Source organism: Pipistrellus kuhlii, unplaced genomic scaffold (genome assembly GCF_014108245.1).
Source record: "Pipistrellus kuhlii isolate mPipKuh1 unplaced genomic scaffold, mPipKuh1.p scaffold_m20_p_1, whole genome shotgun sequence".
Classification (NCBI taxonomy): Eukaryota; Metazoa; Chordata; class Mammalia; order Chiroptera; family Vespertilionidae; genus Pipistrellus; species Pipistrellus kuhlii.
The window spans coordinates 34,260,554-34,284,899 of NW_023425404.1; the positions used below are offsets into that span (position 1 = coordinate 34,260,554).

Sequence of the window (24,346 nt, forward strand, 5' to 3'; positions counted from 1 at the left end):
TGTGGCTCAATAATTGAACAGAACTATGAACCGGGAGGTCACAGTTCAATTCCCAGTCAGGGTAAATGCCTGGATTTTGGGCTTGATCCCCAGTATGGGGAGGGGAGAAGGCAGCCAATGATTCTCTCTCATCATTGAAGTTTCTATCCCTGTCTCCCTCTCCCGTCCTTTTTGAAATCAATAAAAATATATTATAAATAAATAAATAAATAAATAAATATTGTAACGTGGAGAGAGAAATTTATTCCATGATGGGGGGGTGGGGGGGCGGGAGACAGGACCAGAGAGCAGAAATTACAGAAAGACAGATTTTTAACTCAGGAAAAAATTTAACAACACGAGATTTCCAACATTGGCCCACAATGCTTAATGAAGCCATATCTTTATCACTGAAAGTATTTAGGAAAAGAAAAAAAAACACATAACCACCTGTCAATCAAATTGCATAAAGAATTCTTCTATGTGTGGTAAGGGTAGTCTAGACATGCGTAGGGCTTTTTTTCAAACCTATAATCCTATTAATTTAACTATGAAAAAATATTTTCCCTATTAGAAAACTACTCAGAATTTCTGAATGGCCCAACTAGAGTGGCTCAGTGACTGAGTGTCATCGGCCCATGAACCAGTAGGTCACGGTTCAATTCCAGGTCAGGGCACAGCCTGGGTGGTAGGCTCGATCCCCAGTAGAGGGTGTGCAGGAGGTGATGATTTTCTTTCATCATTAATGTTTCTATCTGACTTTCTCTCTCCCTTCTCTCTAAAATCAAGAAAAACATTTTTTTAAAGAATTTATGAATGACCAGGATGCAAACAAACAAACAAAAATTATGAGGACTGATCTTTAGTAGTACTGATGCTCTTTAGAGAACCACTGTCCTATTTTTGAGGGTGTTAAGAGTTTTTATAAGCACTACTTTTCACTCAGGTTACTTTTCAGAAATCCAGCTTTCCAAACCCAGCAGGCTTCATAGTAATTTTGGCGATACGTTTCCCAAAGACACTGTAAAAATGCCAAGGATTCTTTAATCAGCCTGGCTGCAGCAGCCAAACCACTTCCCATCTGCTCCCTACAGCATCCCTGGCTTTATACAGCTAATAATCAACTCTCTGACAGGTCGTTGCAGAGATGTTTAACCCCAGGAGGTAGGGCAACTAACATGCTAGCTGGAAATGAAAAAGCACTGACCTCTTGCTTCCATGGCAGAGAAAGTGCAGAATCAGGAGAACCGAGAACACAAGGCACTTTTAACTTGGAAGAGCTTCTGTAAATATTTTCCTGTCTATCTGTACTCCACTTCCCTATTTAAGACCACAATTCATCAGACTCTGGAGTTCCTTGTCAGTACCATTTGGGCCTTGTTCCTGCACCTGATCTCTTTGTGTTACCAAGCTAGGTCATGATAATCATTCTCCATACTGTGTACCTGTAATAATAGGAGTTCAAATTCCAGTTTCTTCTCAGGAACTCAACTCCATCTCTCAGACTCTCAGCCCATAGACTGGTTTGTAATCACACATTTCAGGTCATTAGTTGCTTTTTTAGGGCACATGCCATAGATCACACCACTCAAGAATGAACAAGGCTTCTCTTCAAGAAGGCTAAGAAAGGGAAGAAAAAGTCCTCATGTGAGGTCCCAGCCCCTGGCAAGAGGACATAAGCAGCAAATGACCTTAAGTGAAACATTCTAAGAACAGTACTTCTCTTTCCACTCAGAGCTCTGTATCCATTCTAGAGGGCTTCAAAGAGAGAGGTTCTCTTTAACTGCCAACTACCCACGGCTATTATGGTCTAAATAGCAAAGTGTCCAATGTTGTTCCACTGTAAATTTATCTGTCTTCCCCTCTCCTTATGGAGTTTGAATCAATCTTCTTAAATGCTCTGACCTGAGTAAGTGACAGTTGTATATAATCTATTTGGGACCACAAAGGTCACACACATTTGGATGTGAGGGTGATCTGTCTAGGTAATGCTCTCCAAAAACTGTATGGACAAAGAAAAAAAAATACCATACTCAATTCTAGGAATGTAGCATGGTGTAGGAAAAAGAACACAGAACTTTGAATCAAGAGGTGTGATTTCTGGACTCAAATTTCCATTGACCCTAGCGAGATTGATAGTCAAGTTGCTTCATTAAATATTAATGTTTTCATTATAAAATGGAAGGAGAATCCATCATGATTCTAAGCATATTATAAGGATACAAATCTGAAAAATATAAGACAACTCAAAAATATAAAATGATCCAAATATTCTCATAATATTGTAGTGCCTAAACTTAAAGAGGTCTGTTTCACAGTTACACCTTGTATAAAGTATCTAAGGTATTTAGCCCTGGCCCAGTAAGCTCAGTTGCTTAGATTGAATCGTCCCACTATGCCAATGTTGCAGGTTCAATTCCCAGTTAGGACATATACAAGCAGCAACCAAAAAAATGCATAAATAAGTGGAAAAACAAATTAATGTCCCCCCCCCTCTACCTCCCATTCCTCTCTCTCTCTAAAAATCAATAAAATAAAAATATAAAATAAATGGAAAATGTTTAAAGTTTTTTTTACAAATTAAATTACATGTAATACTAATATCCATTTGAGTTCTATGAAAGAAAATGGCAATCCTTCCTTTTTTATGAATTCAGGGTGGCTCATAAACTATACTATTTTGACTATCAAAAAGGCTCCATTTTGCTTCAAAAATCCCTAGAATGTTAACTCCACAACAGAACAGAGAAATCTAAATTGTATGAGTTTCATAGGGTTTGATGCCCCCAGAAAAAAAACCAATGGGATATAGCAAAGTTGATAGAAAAAATCATATCATACCATCTTCCCTGAATTCCAGATGCTACCTAGAAATCACTTTGTACTTAGCCAACCTCAGATGAGGCTAGTACAAGTAAACCATCCTCAGCAATGCTGAGCTGACTCAGCTGGAAGAACAGGCATCTCCCTCTCCACCTGCCATAGTTCATAGGAGCTCACTAATCAACTCAATTTCCACCTAGGGGTCTAACAAGAAACAATCAACTTTCCTTCGGGTCTCTCCCTTAACTTATTACATTAATTACTGCAACAAAGGAATTGTGTCATCTCAACTACCATAGCTCTCAACTTATATCTCTAATAGGGATCAGATAAAGAACAGACTAACAGTGCCAATTTGAGAAGAGAGATCCAATTCAACAGGGCTCATCTGACCATGTGTCACCTAAGGACATAAAAGTGTAGCATCTCTGTCTCTGAGTGTTTATATGCTGCATCTCATGAATAGTTTTATGTCCCTCACAGGCTGCTATTCTCAAATATTATGAGGCTTGACCTGTTTCATTTCACATAAGCAACTGACACTTCCACCAGGACATAGCTATTCACAAGGGCTCAGGTTTAGAGCTTTGTTGTTTGTTGGTACTGCTCTGTGCCAGCATACAGCTCACAATAGGCTAAACAGAATACTGAATATGTATTATAAACAGTTCAATCCCAACTTTGTAGAGATTCGTTTGGTGGAAATAGTCCACAGGGAAAACCTTTCCCAAGGCCCATGTATAGGCCAAGAAGCAGAAGGCCATGATCATCTAAAGTAAACAAAAAAATCCACCATTCCCCCTCCCCTAATAATGAGGACTATGTAACCATTTACAATTTAGTTCTTATTCTCAGATGTAAACTTTCTGTGCTAAAGAGAAATCGGTGATGTCAACTTCTCAGAAAAAAAAGTGAATAGTGGAAATAGCTAGGAAACAGATCTCAGAAATTGGCCCTCCATACAGAATTGTTGTGTCAAAGCTTTTCTATATTTTAATTTCCTCATCTTAAAACAGGGAGTAATATGAATAAAGTTCATAGGCATAAGGGAAAAAGAAAACCCTATACATTTTTTTAAAAAATACAGAAATTGCCTTCACTTTTTATATTCTAGACCAGGCCTTCTTACTTAAATTTCTTACACAAGAACTGTTATTCTAGCCCTAGTTGGTGTGACTCAGTTGGATGAGCATCATCTAATATACCAAAAGGTCACAGGTTTGATTCCAAGTCAGGACACATGCCCAGGTTGGGGGGTTCAGTCCCCGGTCAGGGTGTGAGCAGGAGGCAACTAATGTTTTTCTCTCACATCGATATTTTCTCTCTCTCTCTCTCCCCTTCTTTAAAATTAATAAAAACATTTTTTTAAAAGATAACATCTACAATAGGATGTCAGACTAGCCACAAAAAAATGGTGGGATCCTCTTGCATATCTCTTAGGATATCTAAGCCATGTCTACTTCTCCAGCCTTACCTCATGGCCACACTCTGTCCTCTGCACCCCACTCCCATCTTATTGCCTCATGGCCTTTATCTGAAAGACACTCCCTGTGCACCCCCTACCCTCAAAGTATGATGACTTGATTAATATTTGCTTCTACCACTAGACCGCAAACTGTCCATACTGTATCTTAAGAACAGTGTTTGGTTCACTCTGCCCTCAAATATTTGGTCCATAAGTAAGTGAATTAACAGTTTTCCTCAATGCATAGAATCATAACTGCGCCTAGGCTGCCACTTTTCTCCATTCTTACTTCAGCTTGATTTGCCACTAGTTAGTTATAAACTGTCTCAATTACCTGACAATCCTCAAACTTACTAGGACAGAGTGTGAATTCCTCTCTCCAAGATAAAGGATGAAGATTCAACAAGAATCTAGAGGGAAGGTTAAAAAACAAAACAGTCCTTACATTTCTTAATATGCCTAACTGGCCAAAACCGGTGTGGCTCAGTGGATAGAGCGTCGGCCTGCGGACTGAAGGGTCCTGGGTTCGATTCCGGTCAAGGGCATGTACCTTGGTTGCGGGCACATCCCCAGTCGGGAGTGTGCAGGAGGCAGCTGATCGATGATTCTCTCTCATCAATGTCTCTAACTCTCCCTCTCTCTTCCTCTCTATAAAAAAAATCAATAAAATATATATTTTAAAAAAATATATGCCTAACTGCCCCTGCCTATTCTCTTAGCCTTCAAACAGTCTCAAAATTCAAAGTACAGTTTCTACTGAATGTTATCATTTTTGTACCATCGTAACATTGAAAAATCATAGGTTGAATCATTGTTAAGCTGGGAAATGTCTATACACCTCAAAATAAGGAAAGCCCTTGTTTCCCTTAATAGGCTTTTATAAAATATATCAACTTAATAATTTTAAGACCTTATAGAAGATGGGAGGAGGAGCAGCAGAAGTGTGGCAGGTATGGCTATAGAGGGGCAGCATGAGATCTTTGTGGTGATGGAACTGTTCAGTATCTTGACTGGTGGTGGTAATAAAATTACATAAAGCTAAATGTACACACTCATAAATAGGTACAAGAAAAACTGGGGAAATCTGAATGAGATAGGTGTATTATAACAAGTATCTGGTTATGATATTGTACTATAGATTTACAAGATGTTACCGCTGGGGGGAACTGAGTAAAACGTATACAAGAGATCCCACTGTATTATTCTTACAACAGTATGAGACTCTATAATTATTTCAAAATCAGAAGTTTAATCAAAAACCATTCTTGACCTTATTTTTAATTTCTATTACCTCTAGGGTTAACACATTTTATTTATTTACTATTGATAAGAGCAACCCAATAATTCAGCTCAATTTATTTCTAACTTGAAAGGTGCTCTCTATCCAATACAGAATCCTTAAGAACTGGTAACCAAGACTTTATATTCTTCTCTTCACTTGATAAAATTTGATATTTCCTCTGTCTTTAAAAACTGAAGTTCGCCCAGCCAGCATGGCTCAAAGGTTGAGTGTCAACCTGTGAACCAGAAAGTCACAGTTAGATTCTGGTCAGGGCACATGATCTGATTGCAGCTTGGTCTCCAGTGTGAGATGTGCAGGAGGCAGCTGATCAGTGATTCTCTCATCATTGATGTTTTTATCTCTCCCTTCCTCTCTGAAATCAATAAAAAAGTAAAAAGTAAATAAAAACCAAAGTGCGCTTTTTTTTACACGTCTTCATTAAAGTCTTTGTCTCCTTTGGTCACCAGCTTTGATAAGTATTTTTTGGGGATCAACAGAAAACAGTTATCACAAACATAGTCAAACTTTCGTTTTGCATAGAGGGGAGTTTATTTTTATCTTTATTTAGTTCGGATTCTCTTCCTAATGATGCCAAGCATTTCCCTGGCAGTGCACTGAGCTAATTTTTCTAGGAATAGCTTACCAAGATTCCTAGTTTCCCTTGGGGACTACAATTGTTAAGTAGATGTTAATCATGCTAAGAAAGTGGTTTGGGCCCTAGCTGGTTTGGCTCGGTGGATGGAGCATTGGCCTGTGGACTGAAGGGTCCCGGGTTTGATTTCGGTCAGGGGCACATGCCCAGGCCGTGGGCTTGATCCCCAGTAGGGGGCGTGCAGGAGGCAGCCAATCAATGATTCTCTCATCATTGATGTCTCTCCCCCCCCCCCCCCCCTCTGAAATCAATGAAAATATATTTAGAAAAAGAAAAAGAAAGTGGTTTGGACTTTCTGCCTCTTTTTAAATGTAATACTTGTCCACAATGAAGCTAATCTATTTTCATCTCCCCCATACAAGATATTCCTTTCCTCGGCCCACAATAGCCAAGATCTCCTAAACAATTTGGGAATCTAACTACTGAAAACTATCCTGGGAAAACCTAAATGTCACTTATGAAAAATACTAAAGTATCAAATAAGATGAGTGTCACTGCTTAAATTCTTGCACCTAAAACTTATCCATATGGTTTTTGAAGGTAATGTCATGAGGAACCAGCACAGTACAATGAAAACAAAACATGGGAAGGGGCAGAAAAGCTCAATTCTATTCCTTATTCTCCCTTACTTTCATAGCTGTTTAACAATCTCAGGCAAGTCACTTCACTTATTTGAGATTATAAAAAGTTGAGATAATTAATATTCCATGTACTGTGTAATCCTCTCAGTAGGAATTGGAGCAGCATTCTAACATCAAACTCATTAATAACCCTATAGTAAAATGAATATTTACTTGGAATAGAACCAAAAAGACTAAATTACCTCTTACTGGTTGAAGCCAGGTTGTGCCTACCTTACCAAAAAAAATAACCCTTTGTTTTCAGAGCTTTTGAGTTTTAGAACTGCAGAGGACTATAGAACTATAGAAGTGTTCATTGTCAGAAATTAAGTTTGCTAAGGCACAAAACATTTTTTGTCCATTCCATGACTAAAGTTTTTTGGCCTGACTTTTTAAAGTCTTTTCAAACTAACCAATATCTACAGGTAATAACTCAACCCACACACAATTGTTAGTGATTTATCATATGACTTCTCCTTATGTTAAATAACCATTGCCCCAATAAGTTATTTGAATGGTACCAAGTCATCTCAATCAATTTCCATTTTACCAATTTTCCAATATAGTTCTTAGTCCCAAACCCTTCTTAAGAGAATAACATTTGAAATCCACACCAGTCTGAATGTAGTGATTACACTTCTTACAACTTGAAGTGATATATTTTCATTAAGGGTTCCACAGTTTATTCTTGAATTCTTTCTAAATTTTTGAATAGATAATTGTGACTTCATCAAGTTTATTGATTTGATTAAAAGAAACCTAGGCAGCAAGAAAAAAAAAAGTGTTGGAAATACTAAATAAATATTAACATTTCTGGGATAATTCCTAAGAATTCTTTATATCTTTCAGTGCTTTAAAAAAGATTAACCCATGTTCTAATCGGGGGAAAAACAAACATTAAGCATCTATCATCATTTGACCTGGAAGTCTTTTTATTTTTTATTTATTTATTTTTTAAAATATATTTTATTGATTTTTTACAGAGAAGAAGGGAGAGAGATAGAGAGCCAGAAACGTCGATGAGAGAGAAACATCGACCAGCTGCCTCTTGCACACCCCCCACCAGGGATGTGCCTGCAACCAACATAAATGCCCCTGACCGGAATCGAACCCGGGACCCTTCAGTCCGCAGACCGACGCTCTACCACTGAACCAAACCAGTTTCGGCTGGCCTGGAAGTCTTTTTAATCTGCTTGGGAAGTGGAACTTCTGTAACATTATCATCCCTAAATAGATCTTTCACACTATGGTAAGTAGTCTCACCAATTTTCTAGCTGCCTTTCCATTTTTAACATCTCCTTTTAAATAAAAAGGAGAAAATGCCTACCATTAGTTTTGCAAAGAGGCTGATCTATTTCATCTTTTTTTCTTATGCCTAAATTCTAGATGGCACTCAACCATCATCACTTTGTGGGCTGCTTATTGTCTTGACTGAAAATGTTTCTAATTTTTTTTTTAAATGGCTTTCTCTCCACAGCTTCAAGACTATGCCAAATTGCCATCTGATCTGAATGGTCCTTTTAAACCCTTTTCTTTAACATGGACTTCTAATATGATAGTTTTTAAGTCTTTACATTGATTACTTTTTTAAATCTTTCTTTCCACTTTTCTAATGAACATACTTAATCACAGCTTGATTTCTTAAAACAGAATCTCCATATAAATTTTGTTCTTCCTCTTCCAGAAGAAATGTGATTAAATAGTATTAACATAGAGAAACCTTTATTAATTCTTATTTTTTCCTTAAATGTAATATCTAGGTTATTTCTTTGTTTGTAGGTTCTAAAACAGCCAACTGTAAGTAGATTGTCTTATTCAAAACCATATTTTAACATTTGCCTGCAATGAAGCATTTAACCAATCTGTATTTAAATAAATGAATTCCACATTATTATTATCTAGCCTAGTTTTGCAGCTCCTCCAATCACCTTTAACATTTTCAACTCAGTCACATTATTTTGATTAGAAATGTGACATTTTTTATTTAAGCAAAGATTTCAATCCTTATAAAAATATAATCCCTTTACATCAACAAAATGAACCTCTTTGAGTAAAAAAAAAAAAAAAAAAAAGTAATCCCTTGCTGCTATGATTAGTTTTCTTCCATAAAGTATCTGAAAGTATCTGAGATATGAATTAAATCATTATACCAAGACATTGTTTATCAAAAAAAGGAGACAGAAAAAATATTATATAAGGATAGCAGAAATTCCTCTCATCTTTATATAGTAACACTTTTAAAAAAACATAATGCATCAGATCACATATTTAGGTAAAACATATATGTTTTCGAAGAAATGTATTTGTTGTTGGAAGAAAATTTTACTTCATCATTTTGTCACCTACTCCAGTGTAACCTTGTTGAAAAGGAATTTCTTTCTTATAGAAAGTCTCCATAAGAAAAAGAATCTTTCCGAACACTGTCCTGCATGTCCCTCTCTGTCAGATAGTGTTATGGAACTTATCTGGAATCCACACTGCCAGGATTTCCAGCTCTGCTAGGATTGGAAAAGCCAACTAATACAAACCACAGAAACATTACTACTAAGAAAATAGTTTCACTAGCAAACCAAGCTATGTTAAAGCATTTTTAATAATAAAGCAATACAACGTGGTTAGTTAAACTGAGTTATTTCCACCACTAAAGAAAACAACATACACTTGAATTAACTACCAGCTGCTGGCTTTAAAGTTCATGATATCAGTGATATGTTATTGTACCACTTAAGCATATGTAGTGAAAACGCAGAACTTCACATTTGATATACAGTAACTCTAGAGAAAAGCCCCGTGACATCTCAAAACTCATCTAACATTCGAACCATTTCTGCCTAAAAGTAAGATTTTTTTTAGCATGGACCAGAGTTCATGGGGACCCTATTCTAAAATTAGGTACGAAAGAGTACATTTTTACAGAATGGCAAATAGGTCTCCTTGTGTATTCCTCGAGATAAATAAAAATAGCATGCATAGGTAGATACCCTGCCCTGCATCTCAGCGACATCAAACAGCATTCAATGTTAGCAAGCTGAGAGCTTGATGTCTACGAGATGCATTCTACATAACTCAAGGACATAAATAAGACATTCTGTCTCTTGTATATAAGGTAGAAATTTTAGTTTGCAATTACCAAAACAGCAGACTGGCCTAAGAAATTTGTTTCCTATTAGCTTCATGTAAGAAAAACAGGAAAGAGGTAACAGGAAAAATAATGAAGAAATTGAAGGGTGAGTAAAGGGATAGCAAGAAAATTTACAATACACAGGTCAGACAAGAGAGCATCTTAGACATAAGACATCTTCACCCTCTAGCTAATGAACTAGGTACTGGGAGAGAAAGTAAAAAAATACCACAAATTTGAAAATTCATTTTTTAAGCTGAGACCAGAGTGCACACTCCTTTAATTTTTTTTTAATGTTTTATTGAATTTTTTGAGAGAGAGGAAAGGATAGGAAGAGAAACATTGATCAGCAAGCCTCCTTCATGCCCCCTACTGGGTATTAAGCCTGCAACCTGGCTTAGGTTCATAGGTTGGCCCTCAACCACTGAGCCACTACTGACCAGGCCTTGAAATCCTATTTTTAAAGAGCTATCCAGACACAGTTGCTGAGGCCTAATTAAAAAGAGGTGAAGTCACAATACCGGGCTTTCCCCATTGAGCAAGGAGAAAACCCAGAGGCCAAACTCACCCATTACTCTATGTATTCAAAGCCGGGGCAACAGAGAGTAAATCGCAGCACCCCTCGGGGAACTAGCTCAAGCTTCCAGTTTCAACCCTGTTGTCTTCCAGGCAAGACTGACTGCAATTTTCACCAGGATAAACTTCCAGAAATGGCAGCCAGAGGAGCACCAAGGAGAGAAGAACATAACAAGTAGCTATTTCCCCCCTCAATGTCAGCTGGACTCTTTGGAACAATTGCAGACACTGCCTCTTTTTCTCTGTTGGGCAGGAAGAACATTCAGCAACCTCAGGGAAGTGCCTAACAACCTGTGACACATCAGCACCACATTTCTCAGAGACTTACTCTGACCATCTTATTTAAAGCTGTAAACTCCCTACCTTCGCTAACTATCCCTCCTTCACATTCCTAATCCCCCCTACTCTGCTCTATTTTTTTTTCACCTAATTTATCACCTTTTAAATGTTAAATAATCATTTGTTATGCTTATTTCTGTTTCCGTGACCCCATGAGGTTGTAACTTTTTTGTCTATGTTGTTCACTGACAGATGTTAAGCAGCCAGAACAGGACCTCACACATAGTAGGAACCCAATAAATATTTATGACATAAATAAGAAAAACTAAAAAGACCTCCCAGAGGTCAATAATACCCAGAGATCCAACAATGGCTATATCCCTTTAACAGAACCAGCATGGTCCCTGTGACTGACCTACATTGTTTCTACCAGCCATATACCAACTACTGCCGCCCTCCCCCAAGTCTTCGATCAGCTTGGTTACATGAAACCACTGTACTGATATAGACAGGGAAGGCCTCAATGCTTGTTCTTGAGTCTGAAGGATTTCTAAAGGTTTTCATAGTCTACCTTGTTCCTAGGTTATTCAATTTGGGATAAAATTTAGCTTAAAAGAAGGTCTGAAAAAAATCACAACAAATTTCTGTTTTCAAATATTAAATTTAAATTCAATTCAGTAAGCATCAATTAAACAAAGTTATATTAAAAAAAAAAAAAACTGGGCTAGAAGCTATAAGAACAGAAGAGACACAGGTCGGTTTGGCTCAGTGGATAGAGTGTCGGCCTGCAGACTGAGGGGACCCTGGTTCAATTATGGTCAAAGGCCCATGCCTGGGTTGCGGGCTTGAACCCCAGTGGGGGGTATGCAGGAGATAGCCGACTGATGATTCTCTCTCATCATTGATGTTTCTATCTCTCTCCCCCTTCCTCTCTGAAATCAAAATTTTACTTCATCATTATGTCACCTAAAGGTGTTAAATATATTTTTAAAAAATAAAGCAAGAGATACAGAGAAAGATAATCAATTCTGGAGATAGATGAGTGGGAAGAAGAGGTTTAAGAAAGGCTTCAGGAAGGAGATATGGTTTCCTTGTTACATACTCTTCTAGAATCACATTCTTTCTTTTCAGAGCACTGTTCATAATCATACATTTACGAGGTGTACTGGTTAATAATGCAGATTTTTTTTAATAGATGGAGTTATACATATGTTGACATATATGCTATTTGATATTTATGCTATTTTGTTGTATTGTTGTATTCAAAATCTCATATGTCAAATTTGCTGAAGGTGTTAACATCATGGGTCCTTTTACACCTAAAAATGTCTAATTTCGTGCCAAAAAAAGAGAGCATTTGCGGGAAGTTTTAATTCATTGTTTTGAAAAAGAGTGGTGCTGAATACTTCGGGAAACTTATGGTGAACATGCTCATTTTAAGATATTTGTGAATGCTGGTTTAAACTCTTTAAAAATGATGATTTCTATGTGAAAGACAAAGAACATCCAGGTCAACCAAAAAAGTTTGAAGACCAACAATTACAAGCATTATTGGATGAAGATGCGTGTCGAACTTGAAAACAACTTGCAAAAAGACTAAATATTGCTCAGCAAACAATTTCCGATCGTTTACAAGCAATGGGAAAAAATGTAAAGAAAGAAAAATGGGTGCCACACCAACTGAAAGAAAGACAAATGGAAAACTGAAAAGTCATCAGTAAAACGTTGCTACAATGGCACAAAAGAAAGACTTTTTTGCATTGAATTGTGATTGGTGATGAAAAGTAGATTTGTTTTGAGAACCCCAAATACACAAAATCATGGTCAACCATCAACATCAACCACAAGGCCAAATCACTTCGGAAAGAAGACAATGCTCTGCGTTTGGTGGTATCAGGAAGGTGTGGTGTATAATGAGCTTCTAAAACCAGGTGAAACCATTAATACTGATTGCTACTGTCAACAAATAGTAATCAATTTGAACCACGCTTTGATTGTGAAACGACAAGAAACGTGCATTTTGCTTCATGATGACACACCATCACACACTTCAAAACCAGTTAAAGATATGTTAAAAGATTTTGCCTGGGAAGTATTAGCCCACCTGCTGTAATTCACCAGAACTTGCTTCTTCAGATTATTACTTGTTCTGATCAATGGCACACACACTTTCTGAGCAGCACTTCAAAACGTATGAAGAAGTGGAAAATTGGGTCTCTGAATGGTTTGCCTCAAAACAATAAAAGTTCTATTGGGAGAGTATCTACAAATTACTTGAAAGATGGGGAAATGTGTAGCTAGTGATGGACATTAGTTTGAATAAAGCACTTTTGGTGTTTCTCTTTAAATTATCGTGTTTTCTTTGATTACAAAATCCACATTATTAATCGATACACTTAGGATTAGTTGATTGTTGATCTCCCCCACTAGACTTAGTCCTGAAAGGACAGCGACCATGGCTGGCCTGGTATATAAATGCTCAAGAAATATTACTTAGTCAAAATGAATAAATAAAAATTACAGTAATATTACAGCAGTCTATAATATGGAATATAGAAAGAGGCATTAATTGTAAGGTTATTATAGATGAAGACCTAAACTAGGTGAGCCAAAGGAAAAAGTGGCACAATATCCAGAATAATCCAAATGTAATGAATGACTGAATAGGTGGTAAGGCACAAAAAGAACCAAATATGAATCCAAAGTTTTGTGCCATGGCAACTGGAAGAAGCTGTAATACTTAAGGAAGAAAAGGGTAGGCAAGTTTCAGAAATGATGTACAAATGCCAAGTAGAAAAAAAAATTCCTTTCCTGTATACCTTCCAGATTCATATATCCCATAAGCTCCAGAATTCCAACTTATCTTCCTATGGTTCTATTTCTGATATCATTCTTTAAGACTCTGCTCTAGAAGCATCAGTTACAGAACTAAGTGCCGAGTTTCACCAAACCTCAGAATTTGTCATAAAGTTTACCAGGTGCATTTTTGAACATCCACTTGTGTTCATGTGAATAAAAGTTTATCCCAATCTAACACAAAGGACTTCGTCTAGCAATGTGTTAATATTCCTGGTAACATACCCAAAGCCCTGGTTGTACTCTGTACATACAGTAGAATAGAGCAGACACTGCTGCCTTTCTCTAATACTGAACTATTGCCTAAGAAACTACAGTACCAGCATGCAATGCTATGCCAGCAAGTAATGTGGCCTGTCAGGATCTGGATTTCATTCATAGTGTGATTTGATCTCCCAAGGTTTCATGGTATCTATTCTAATTCAATACCCTATGCTTCATCTACCACTTTTTTTTTTTAAGCCCACCTACAAAATATACTTGTATTTCTAATATATCTTTTTAAAATCTCACATTCAAGTGGAGCACTTCCCAATAATCTTTAGATTACCTGAAAATCAGTAATGTGCTACAGATGGCTGGGAATAAAGCAAAATACTCCCAGGACTTTTTGCAAGTCCAAAATAAATAGTTCTGCCCACCAAATTTTTCTATTACAGACTGATGAATGTTTTAAGTACAAATTTAAAAACAGTGAATGTTTCTTCTGATGTTCAAAGGTAGATTAAAGCAGAAACCGGTTTGGCTCAGTGGATAGAGCATCAGTCTGCGGACTGAAAGGTCCCGGGTTTGATTCCGGTCAAGGGCATGTACATTGGTTGCGGGCACATCCCCAGTAGGGGTTGTGCAGGAGGCAGCTGGTCGATGTTTCTCTCATCATCGATGTTTCTAGCTCTCTATCCCTGTCTTCCTCTTTGTGAAAAATCAATAAAATATATATTTTTTTAAAAAGGTAGATTAAACATGATTGTGCTATATTAACAAACAAGCAAAAGACTAAAAAGACTGTCATCATTCTCTTAACATTCAATAGATATCTGCTATTAGAAGTCCCAAGTCTAAAAATTATCTGGGAATTACTGATTAAAATCCTAACTTGGGGAATTAACTTGCTTATATGATCTTATCCCTTTAAACTGCTTGAAAACAAAGATTTCCTAACATACTGTCAACTTTAAAGTTCTTACAGTCACTCACCAGCTTTCAATCCCTCTGTTCCTTTTACCAGGTATTTTGGAGATTTCCCTTGTTAGTCAGACTTCACCAAATATCACCCATTTAAGATTTACAGCATTAATAATAACTTTATTTTCTAAACAAAACACAGTGAACAATTTATATTCTATCTCAAGAAGATAATTCAGCCGGGACCGGTTTAGCTCAATGGATAGAGCGTCGGCTTGGGGACTGAAGGGACCCGGGTTCGATTCCAGTCAAGGGCATGTACCTTGGTTGCGGGCATATCCCCAGTAGGGGGTGTGCAAGAGGCAACTGATCGATGACTCTCTCTCATGACTCTCTCATCGATGTTTCTAACTCTATCTCTCTCCCTTCCTCTCTGTACAAAATCAATAAAAATATATTTAAAAAAAAAAAAAAAAAAAAAAAAAAAAAAGAAGATAATTCAAAGCAGGTTTTCCACTGACTGGTCAAAAATGGAAAAATACCCAATCCATCTCCACAATCAGTCCCATTTAGTTAAAAATTTTGATGAACCCTAATTGGTTTGGCTCAGTGGATAGAGCGTCAGCCTGCAGACTAAAGGGTCCCAGATTTGATTCCAGTTAAGGGCATGTACCTTGGTTGCGGACACATCCCCAGAGGGGGGTATGCAAGAGGCACCTAATTGATGTTTCTCTCTGATCAATGTTTCTAGCTCTCTCTCCCTCTCCCTTCCTCTGTAAAAAAATCAATAAAATATATATATATATATTTTTTTTAAACTTTGATGATATTTAAGATCTTAGATTTCTGACTGAATACACAAAATTACTTATTGATATCTGGCAAATCCTTCCAGGTATGATTTCCTTCTCATATGCTGAGATTCTTTTTCTATAGCTTTCTTTTTTTTTCTTTTTTCTTAAAATATATTTTATTGATTTTTTTACAGAGAAGAAAGGAGAGGGATAGAGAGTTAGAAACAATGATGAGAGAGAGACATCGATCAGCTGCCTCCTGCACACCTCCTACTGGGGATGTGCCCGCAACCACGGTTACATGCCCTTGACTGGAATCGAACCTGGGACCTTTCAGTCCACAGGCTGACGGTCTATCCTCTGCGCCAAACCAGTCTCGGCTCTATAGCTTTCTGATATCCATACTCATGGCTTGAACAGACTAGAAAAAGATATACTTGATAAGCTGGTGAACCTGCAGAATGAGGATACAAGACCCTTCAAAAGAAGATGGCCTAGTTTAAAAAAAAAAAAAAAAAAAAAAGCATAGCATAAGCCTTACAAATATATCAAGCCCCAGAGAACTAAGCTGCACCCATTAGCCCTTCTGAATATTGACTATATTTTTGACACAGTAATTATAAATTGCTCAGTCTTGTCACTTCCCAGCGGAAACCCAACTTTTGTCACAACCTTGATATCATAAAATTCTATAGTTAAATGGAACTTTAAGAGATGATCTTGAGAGGATCCAAGTTGGCAGCTTAGGTAAACACACCTAAACTGCTGCCATGTACAACAATTTCAAAACTACAACTAAAAGACCAAATGTCTATCACCCAGAACCACGGGAAAGCTGGCTGAGTGGAAGCTCTATAACTAGACTGAAAGAGAAAGGAGCATTCAGGGCACAAGCCCTGAAAAACTGAGGTACGGCTGGGGGGGGGGGGGGGGGGCGCACATGCACGTAATACACCCAAGCAGAGAGGCAGAAAGAAAGAAGAATCCAAAAGTGTGAGGATAGTGTAAGGAGCCTCTGGGACGGCTTTAAGAATACCAATATCCGAATTTTTGGGGTGCCAGAAGAAGAGAGAGAGCAGGATATTGAAGGCCTATTGAAAGAAATAATGACAGAAAACTTTCCTTACCTGCTGAAAGAAATAGACTTACAAGTCCAGGAAGCACAGAGAACCCCAAACAAGAGGAATCCAAAGAGGACCACACCAAAACACATCATAATTAAAATGCCAAGGGCAAAAGACAAAGAGAGAATCTTGAAAGCAGCAAGAGAAAAACAGTTAGTTACCTACAAGGGCTACCCACATGATTGTCAGCTGATTTCTCAACAGAAACTATGCAGGCCAGAAGGGAGTGGCAAGAAATATTCAAAGTGATGAACAGCAAGAACCTACAACCAAGATTACTCTATCCACCAAAGCTATCATTTAGAATTGAAGGTCAGATAAAGTTTCACAGACAATAAAAAGCTAAAGGAGTTCATCACCACTAAACCAGGATTACATGAAATGCTGAAGGGTATTCTTTAAGAAGAGGAAGAAGAAGAAAAAAGTAAAGGTAAAAACTATGAACAACAAAAAGACATCAAATACATACCTACCAACAAGTGAATCTAAAAATCAAGTGAATAAAAAATCTGAAGAACAGAATGGACTGGTGAATATAATAGAATCAGGGACATAGAAAGGGAGTGGACTGACAATTCTTAGGGGGAAGGGGGTTTGAGGGATGTGGGAAGAGATTGGACAAAAATCTTACACCTATGGATGAAGACAGTGGCAGGGATTAAGGGCATGGGGTGGGGTGAGAATCAGGTGGAGGGGAGTTATGTGGGGGAAAAGAGAGGAACACTTGTAATAATCTGAATAAAGATTTATTATATATATATATATATTTTTTTTTTTTTTTTTTTTTTTTTTTAAAGATGATCTTGTTTAATCTGCTAATTTAACAAATAAGAAAAGAGCAAAGAGACCTGCGACTAGCACAAGGTCACACAGCTAGTTAGAGACATATTATAGTAGCGATAAGAACTTGGGTTTTGCTTTATGACTCCCAATTCTATGAAAAGCAAACACATAACACTATTAAATCAGACAATAACTTAATTGTAACTGTAATTAAGCCACACAAAAATAAAATTTTCCCACATAAAGAGAACAAAGGGTTATAACAGGGAGTGCCTCAAATTAAACAGAAAGAAGCAGCATTTGTTCATACAGTACAGGAGTTTCTTAAGGGCACAACCATGCACTTATTTCCTAAGCCATTACCACCTTCAAGGATGTGCATCCTGTGCTTCCAACAGCATCTTCTTGTGGCAAAGATTTGAAAAGTGGTAACTTCCGGTAAACTAATGGATGGTACACAAGGAACAAATGTGGTACCACCAATAAAGAAAGGACTGAAGGTGAAGGGCTGGAGATATTGCTGGGAACAAGGAATCCTGAAAATGGGATAAGAATAAAAATCCAAGAGAGGCTGGTCATTGTCCAGACACGAGTGACCAGAGAGCACAATAAAAAGAAGGCGGTTTCAGAACTTGCCTGGCATCAGACAGCTCTCACCTACAAAAGAAAAAAGAGAAAAATTCTCACAGAGACAAGAGAAAGATCGTAGATTTGCTCCTGAGTGATGGACTAGATATGACCTAATAGGTATTTGCCATCTCTTATTTCTGGGACTCTGATCCAAGAACAAACAGCAAGAGAACCATGAAAAATCAGCCCTGTTGGATCTGGAGTGCTGCCTTGACAAGATATAAAGCTCATTCATAGATCTGACGGTGCTCATGAGACTGCAGTTCAACTCCTGCTGCTAGAGCAAGGGGAGGGAGAAGGAAGATAGAAAGGGGTGAGTGGGAAGGAGGTGGAAGATCTGGGTTGTGACTATAATAGCTACAGTAATTAGAGTGTTTCCAAGCTGCTAGAGAAGTCTTCAGAGCAGAGAACTAGGAATGGAGATGGAGGAGGGAAAAAAGCATGAGAAAGCAAACTGCTGAGAATGCTAGGAAAGTATATGGTGCTTTGTGAACTGTTTAAAACAACTGTGATGGCTTTATATGGGAAAATCAAGAAGTTTATATTTTTCTTCAGAAGTGAATACTATATAATAATTGCTAGGCTCCCACTTAAAGCTAGGTTACAAACCAGGTTTAAGCAGATTCTTGCAAAATGTTCCTGTCTCTGCATTGGTCCACTGGCCCCTGGCCTCAGGCACACCGTTCACCTCTCTTCCCCTAAATCAGTGGCTCTCAACCTTTTTAATGCCGCGACCCTTTAATGTAGTTGCTCATGTTGTGGTGACCCCAACCATAAAATTATTTTCGTTGCTATTTCATAACTGTAATTTTGCTACTGTTATGAATCGTAATGTAAATATCTGTGTTTTCTGATGGTCTTAGGCGACCCTGCTAGTGGTTCTCAACCTAAATCAATCTGCCTACATATTTAAATCTGTCTGTCTCTCTCTCTCTCTTACATATACGTAGGTAAAGAGACTTCACACAACTTAGAAAAGGAATTTCTAAATTCTAAACAGCTAATATCACGTATTTCTTTCAAACAACTGTTAATTAATACCCCATGAATTCATTACATTGTGTGCATGTGTGTCTCAATAGAAGAAGCACACAGCCTGACAGTCTAATACAGAAAATTACTAGAAGGCACATAAATAAACAAACAAACAAACAAACACCAAGATACTTGTTTATAAAATTTAGGTTCTATAGCACTGCCAATTACAGTGGCATGATTATGTAAAAGAAAACCATATTAATAGATGATAACCCTCAAAAAAAAATCTGGGAATTTGCAGAAAACCTCAAAAAAGAAAGTCTTTATTCAAGTTATATAAAAATTCTGTACTTGTTTTAAAGATAAATATTTAGTTGTGATGGTTCCTTAACATGATTTGGCCCTATGGCGATTATTTGATTCTAACAAATGATGTTAATCTTAATGCCAGAGAAGAGTTAGAAAGGTGCTGGGAGAAACGAAATATGGAACAAACTGAAGAGATGTAAATTTCATGTGAACTATATTCATAAAATAAAAACACATACAAATTTATTGAGTAAGACATGTCAGCTAGACCTAACACAAAAATTCAATTACATCCTTTGCCCTAAAACCTGCTGGGTTATCCTCCCAGTGGGGTTAAATCTTTTACACCATGTTAAAACCAAAGAATTTTCTCCTTCCCATTTCCCTCTAATAAACAAGTACCAGAAACACTGAATTGCAACTATTTCTTTCCCATTCATAGGGCATAAAGCCAGAACTCACAGAAATACAATAGGGCTGTCTAGGACCGTGTCTAAGGCAAGCTACTCAGTAGTCTAAAAGAAACAGAAAAAGAAGAATTTGTTTTTTCTATTCCATTATCATCTCACTAACAAATCAGTACCAGGCATTAAGAAATGTGAAACAAAGAGCAATTTCACACATATGAACCGAACCTAAACCACGGAAGACCAAGTATTTTCTTGTCACTGTGACATGTGATTCTTTAGCCACCTGCTCAATAATCCCTCTTCAGCTGCACAGCTGCTGCCAATTCCACATGCCCAGCTAGGCAGGTGCTTTGGTGAGTTACCTGTTCCCTAGTGAAAAGTCCTTCACTGATACTTAGTGGACCCAGAACCTGCCAATCAGCATCACCTATCTTCATTTTGCCTGTCACAGCCCACTTTTATGAGAGAGATCATAAAGGCATATTTAGTATACAGTGTGATTTTTATATTTTGTGGGGTTTTGTTGTTCTTCGTTTGTTTTTTAAAGAAAATGGATTTTTAAAAATCAAATAGAAGTGAGAATTCAACTGCTAAGGGGGAAAAAACCCTGCCATACAACATAAGGCTGCCTTATCTCAGAGTGACCCCATCTGTCTGGCAGTATTTCCATCCATGATATTTTCCACAAGGGAATTAACAATTGCTTAGCTACCTCTGGAGATGGAGAAACTGGCGGTAGAATGTGCAATGGTACCTGACAGTAATAAGAGAGAGCAGAGCAAGAACTTCTGGAAACCATATATCATTTCTATACTTAAGTCTCCATGCCTGAGCCCAGGCAGTGGAGTTCCCAGGCAAATAAATAAGGAGTGGCACTTGCACTTGACAGAGCAATCAGTAAACCCCTCCACAAATTATCCTATTCCAGCCATTTAGTTGCTCTCTGCTAATTGCAATATAATTACTACCAGTAGCCAAAATTATGCTTCCATATCCTCAAAAAAAAAAAAAAAAAAGCACAAATCTGTCCAGCTACCCAGACCTTTCACAATGAAGCATTATCTTTTCTTAAAAAAATAGATGTGTGTATATATATGTACACACACACACACACACACACACACACACACGTTTCAGAAAGAAAGGGAGAGGGAGAGAGATAGAATCAACAATGATGAGAGAAAATCACTGATCATTGATCAGCTGCCTCCTGCATGCCTCCTAATGGGAATCGAGCCCACAACCCAAGCATATGCCCTGACTGGGGAATCAAACCTCCTGGTTCATAAGTCGATGCTCACTGAGTGACACCAGCCAGGCACAAGGCAACATTTTCTACCAAGATGGAGGGGGGGGGGGGGGGGGGGGGGGGGGGAAGAAGACCCAAAGTACTCTCTGAAGGATGGTCACAATCAGAAGACTCATGAGACTCCTCATGGCAAGGGCCCAAATTTGAAAGCACTATACCTAATCAAGGCAAAGTAATCTGGGGCTTCTGCCTTCAGTGTCACCTGACAGGATTCAGAAATGAATGCCAACAGCCCAAGAGCAAAAAGCTTTGAACTCAATTTAGCTGAGACTTCACTCAGAGACCAAGGACATATATTAGTTGAAAACAGCCTAAAGACAGACAACACCTCTAATAAAGACCTTAAGACAGTTCTGTCATCAGGAAATGCAAAGGTCAAAACAACTTCTTCCTAACAAAGCCCAACACATAAGTGGCAAACCATCATTTTAAGACTATTTGAAATAAGGGAATGAGGGAAGCAGCATAGATTCAGCACCTCAGAAAGGCCTTTACCAAAACCAAAGGCTAAAGTTTCTATTTATATGAAATGGTTGGCTATTGTGTATAGTGTATTGTATACAACTATTTTCTCAAAATGAGTTTGGTTTCTAATCTCTTTTTAAACAAAAGTTTTCTTCAATGTCCTAATTGAAAACCAAATTTTTAGCCCCAAATATTATTTTTACCAAATACCCGGTAGTACCAGTTGGACACTTCTATAAGATATATACGAGGATGGGGTTCCTTCTAGCTTATTCTCATCCTTCCCTCATTAATAATCCAAGCTCTCAAATGTGGGTGTTGATTTTTTTTTTTGGTTTTTTTTTGGTGTGTTTTTTTTTATGTTCATCTCTTTGGCACAGTTCTCCTTAATAAAGAAGCAGTTGTGGACTTCCTTCACAATCAGCAAATCACCCTTTTCATCAGAATTAAAATGAACACAGGCCATGTTTCCACAGGCCTTGACCAGATAGGCAAATCCTGTGGTTTTTTGTTGTGCAATTACTACTGACCAGGAAGTCACCATTAAAAAAAGGTACTGTAGTCCTTGACTCCTTATATTAACACCACACAGGTTTTTAGTTGCATTCCTAAACAAACACACACACACACACACACACACAAAATCACTGTATGAGCGCCTCATCTCTACAAAAAGAATTAAATACGCTGGTTCAAACAAGAGTAGAAACCTCCCCCCTTGGAGGTCTGACATAAACATCAGGGTCGAGTCTCCCGGGCGCTATTTCTTCCCAACTTAGTACAGGCTAGCTAAAGCAGCAGGCACAACATGGCTGGCATGCCCTATTCTTCTGAAAAATGTGTGCCAATGAGCTCTGCATTGTTCCTCACTCAAAAAGAAGAGCCTTTCTGTCTGGCCTCCTCCAATGGCAAGCCCCAGTCTGGAATAGGAAGAAAATGGCACTGAGGAGCCTGGGAGATGGAGCATATCCAAAGCTCTCAGACAAGACTTGAACCTATGACCTTCACTGTGTACACAATAGGCGGGTGAGAGGGACCGGTTTATCTCTGCAGCAGCAGTTCTCAGCCCTGGGGTAGCACTCCCGATAAAATGACACGACTATTGTGTGTGGCAGCAGAACAGTCATCTCTCCTCACAACAGCCTGAACCAGCACTCCCTCCCCCAAGACAAAGCAGCAGGGGTGAAATGAACTCAAGGCTGCAGAGCAAAGCCTAATACAGAAGAGAGAGGCCTGGGGGGGGGGGGGGGGGGGGGAGACTGGGGACTCTAACTCAACCCCTGGGGCTCTGGACACATGGCTGGGAACAGACAGGCTTTCTCCCCCACATCCTTCCCACTTTCATTTAGGCAGGAAGCTGTTTCTCAGAGAATTCAATCATCTGTGATTTGTTCAGAAATATTCCCCCTGAAGGGCTCTGATCTCTCCACCCTGTGTGAGCCTAATTCCTAGAAGCTGAAATGACTGTTTGCTGCTGCCTGTTTCACAAACACACATTAATTGGTCAGATGTGTCTCCTCCTCCTCAACCCCAGAGGGGGGGAAGGAGAATCTGAGCAAAGCCCAGAGATGATCCAACCGTAATTACACATAAAGGGAAAAGAGGGCAGCATGGGTTTTCCAAACAGGACAGGGTCACAAACCCTCCTGGGGGGGGTGGGGGGGGGGTGTAGAGAGCAGTTAAGGGCCAGGCCCAGGAATCCCTCCATCTTGAAGAAAAGGACAGGGGGTAACTATGACCTGATGACCAGAAGGATCACACACCCACAGCCTACTTGCTGCACGCTCCCGGCCACCTTGCTCGCCCCCTCAGGGGACACGCACATGTCCGGCTCCCTACCCTCCGCTCCGAGCCCCTCACTCCCGGGCTAGCCCCCGTCGCCCTGGGCCCCCTTAGGATAATCAGGCTGGCCTCAAACTCTCTGGCCTGTCCCTACAACCTGGCTAGAGACCCTCATCCCCTCTCGGGCACCCCTACCCTCACCCTGCAGCGGCCCGGCCATGCTTTGAACTTCACCCCGCGCCCCTCGACGCCCCCTCCCCCACCCACTCACCGACCCCCCCTCCCCCCGGCGCCCCTCCATACACACCTTCCCCTCCTTCGGCCCCGACCCCCACCCCCACTTCCCCCGTCGGGCGTCGCTGCCCGCCGCTCCCCTCGGCGCCGCCGCCGCGCCTCCCCCAGCCCCGGCTCCACACAAAGCTCCGGACTCACCGCGCGGCCGGTCCCGGGAGCCGCCACCTCCGCTGGCCCGGGGCCCCGGGCCGTAGCGCCGCCGCTGCTACGGGGCCCAGGCCGCCGCCATCCGTTCCCGCGGCCCCTCCCCCCACCCCACCCCGCCTCCGCTCCGGCTCTCCGCCCCTTCCCCGCGCCGCTCCGCCCCGCCCGGCCGGTGCCGCCGTGTCCGGGCCGCGGGTCCCTCAGCCGCCGCCGCCGCCGCCGCCGCCGCCGCCGCCGCGATCCGGGACGGCCAGGGCCGCCTGGAAGGCACGGACGCTGGATCGCCGGGCCCTCGGATCCGGATTCCGGGCTGCCGTGGAGACTGGAGCGGGAGAGCGCGGGGGAAACCCGGAACCTGGATGGACAAGCCCAATCCTGGGTCTCGGAATGCACGGTCGCAGGGAGCCAGGATGAGACTCTGCTCTGGGAATGCTGGAAAACCCGGCGAGCCGGTTGAAACAGAGATAAACTCGAAGAAACCTGGATTTAGAAGCTCGAACCTAACGCTCTCTCCTCGCGGAAAGAACTCTCGCCGGACCAGGCTTC

General features: G+C 39.7%; 1 protein-coding gene across 6 annotated transcripts in view; it reads right to left on the reverse strand.

Moving 5' to 3' along the window:
• The window catches only part of ZNF609 (zinc finger protein 609), a 191,438-nt gene extending 167,479 nt beyond the window's left edge, over positions 1-23,959 (reverse strand). For 5 of the 6 annotated variants that reach the window (XM_036439225.2, XM_045581601.1, XM_045581600.1 and 2 more), the window contains exon 1: positions 23,795-23,927. The gene's annotated coding sequence lies outside the window, so the exon portion shown is untranslated. Of the gene's footprint in view, positions 1-23,794 lie in introns of all 6 variants that reach the window. The other variant, XM_036439244.2, reaches the window with a different exon arrangement.
• Positions 23,960-24,346: the final 387 nt, after the last annotated feature.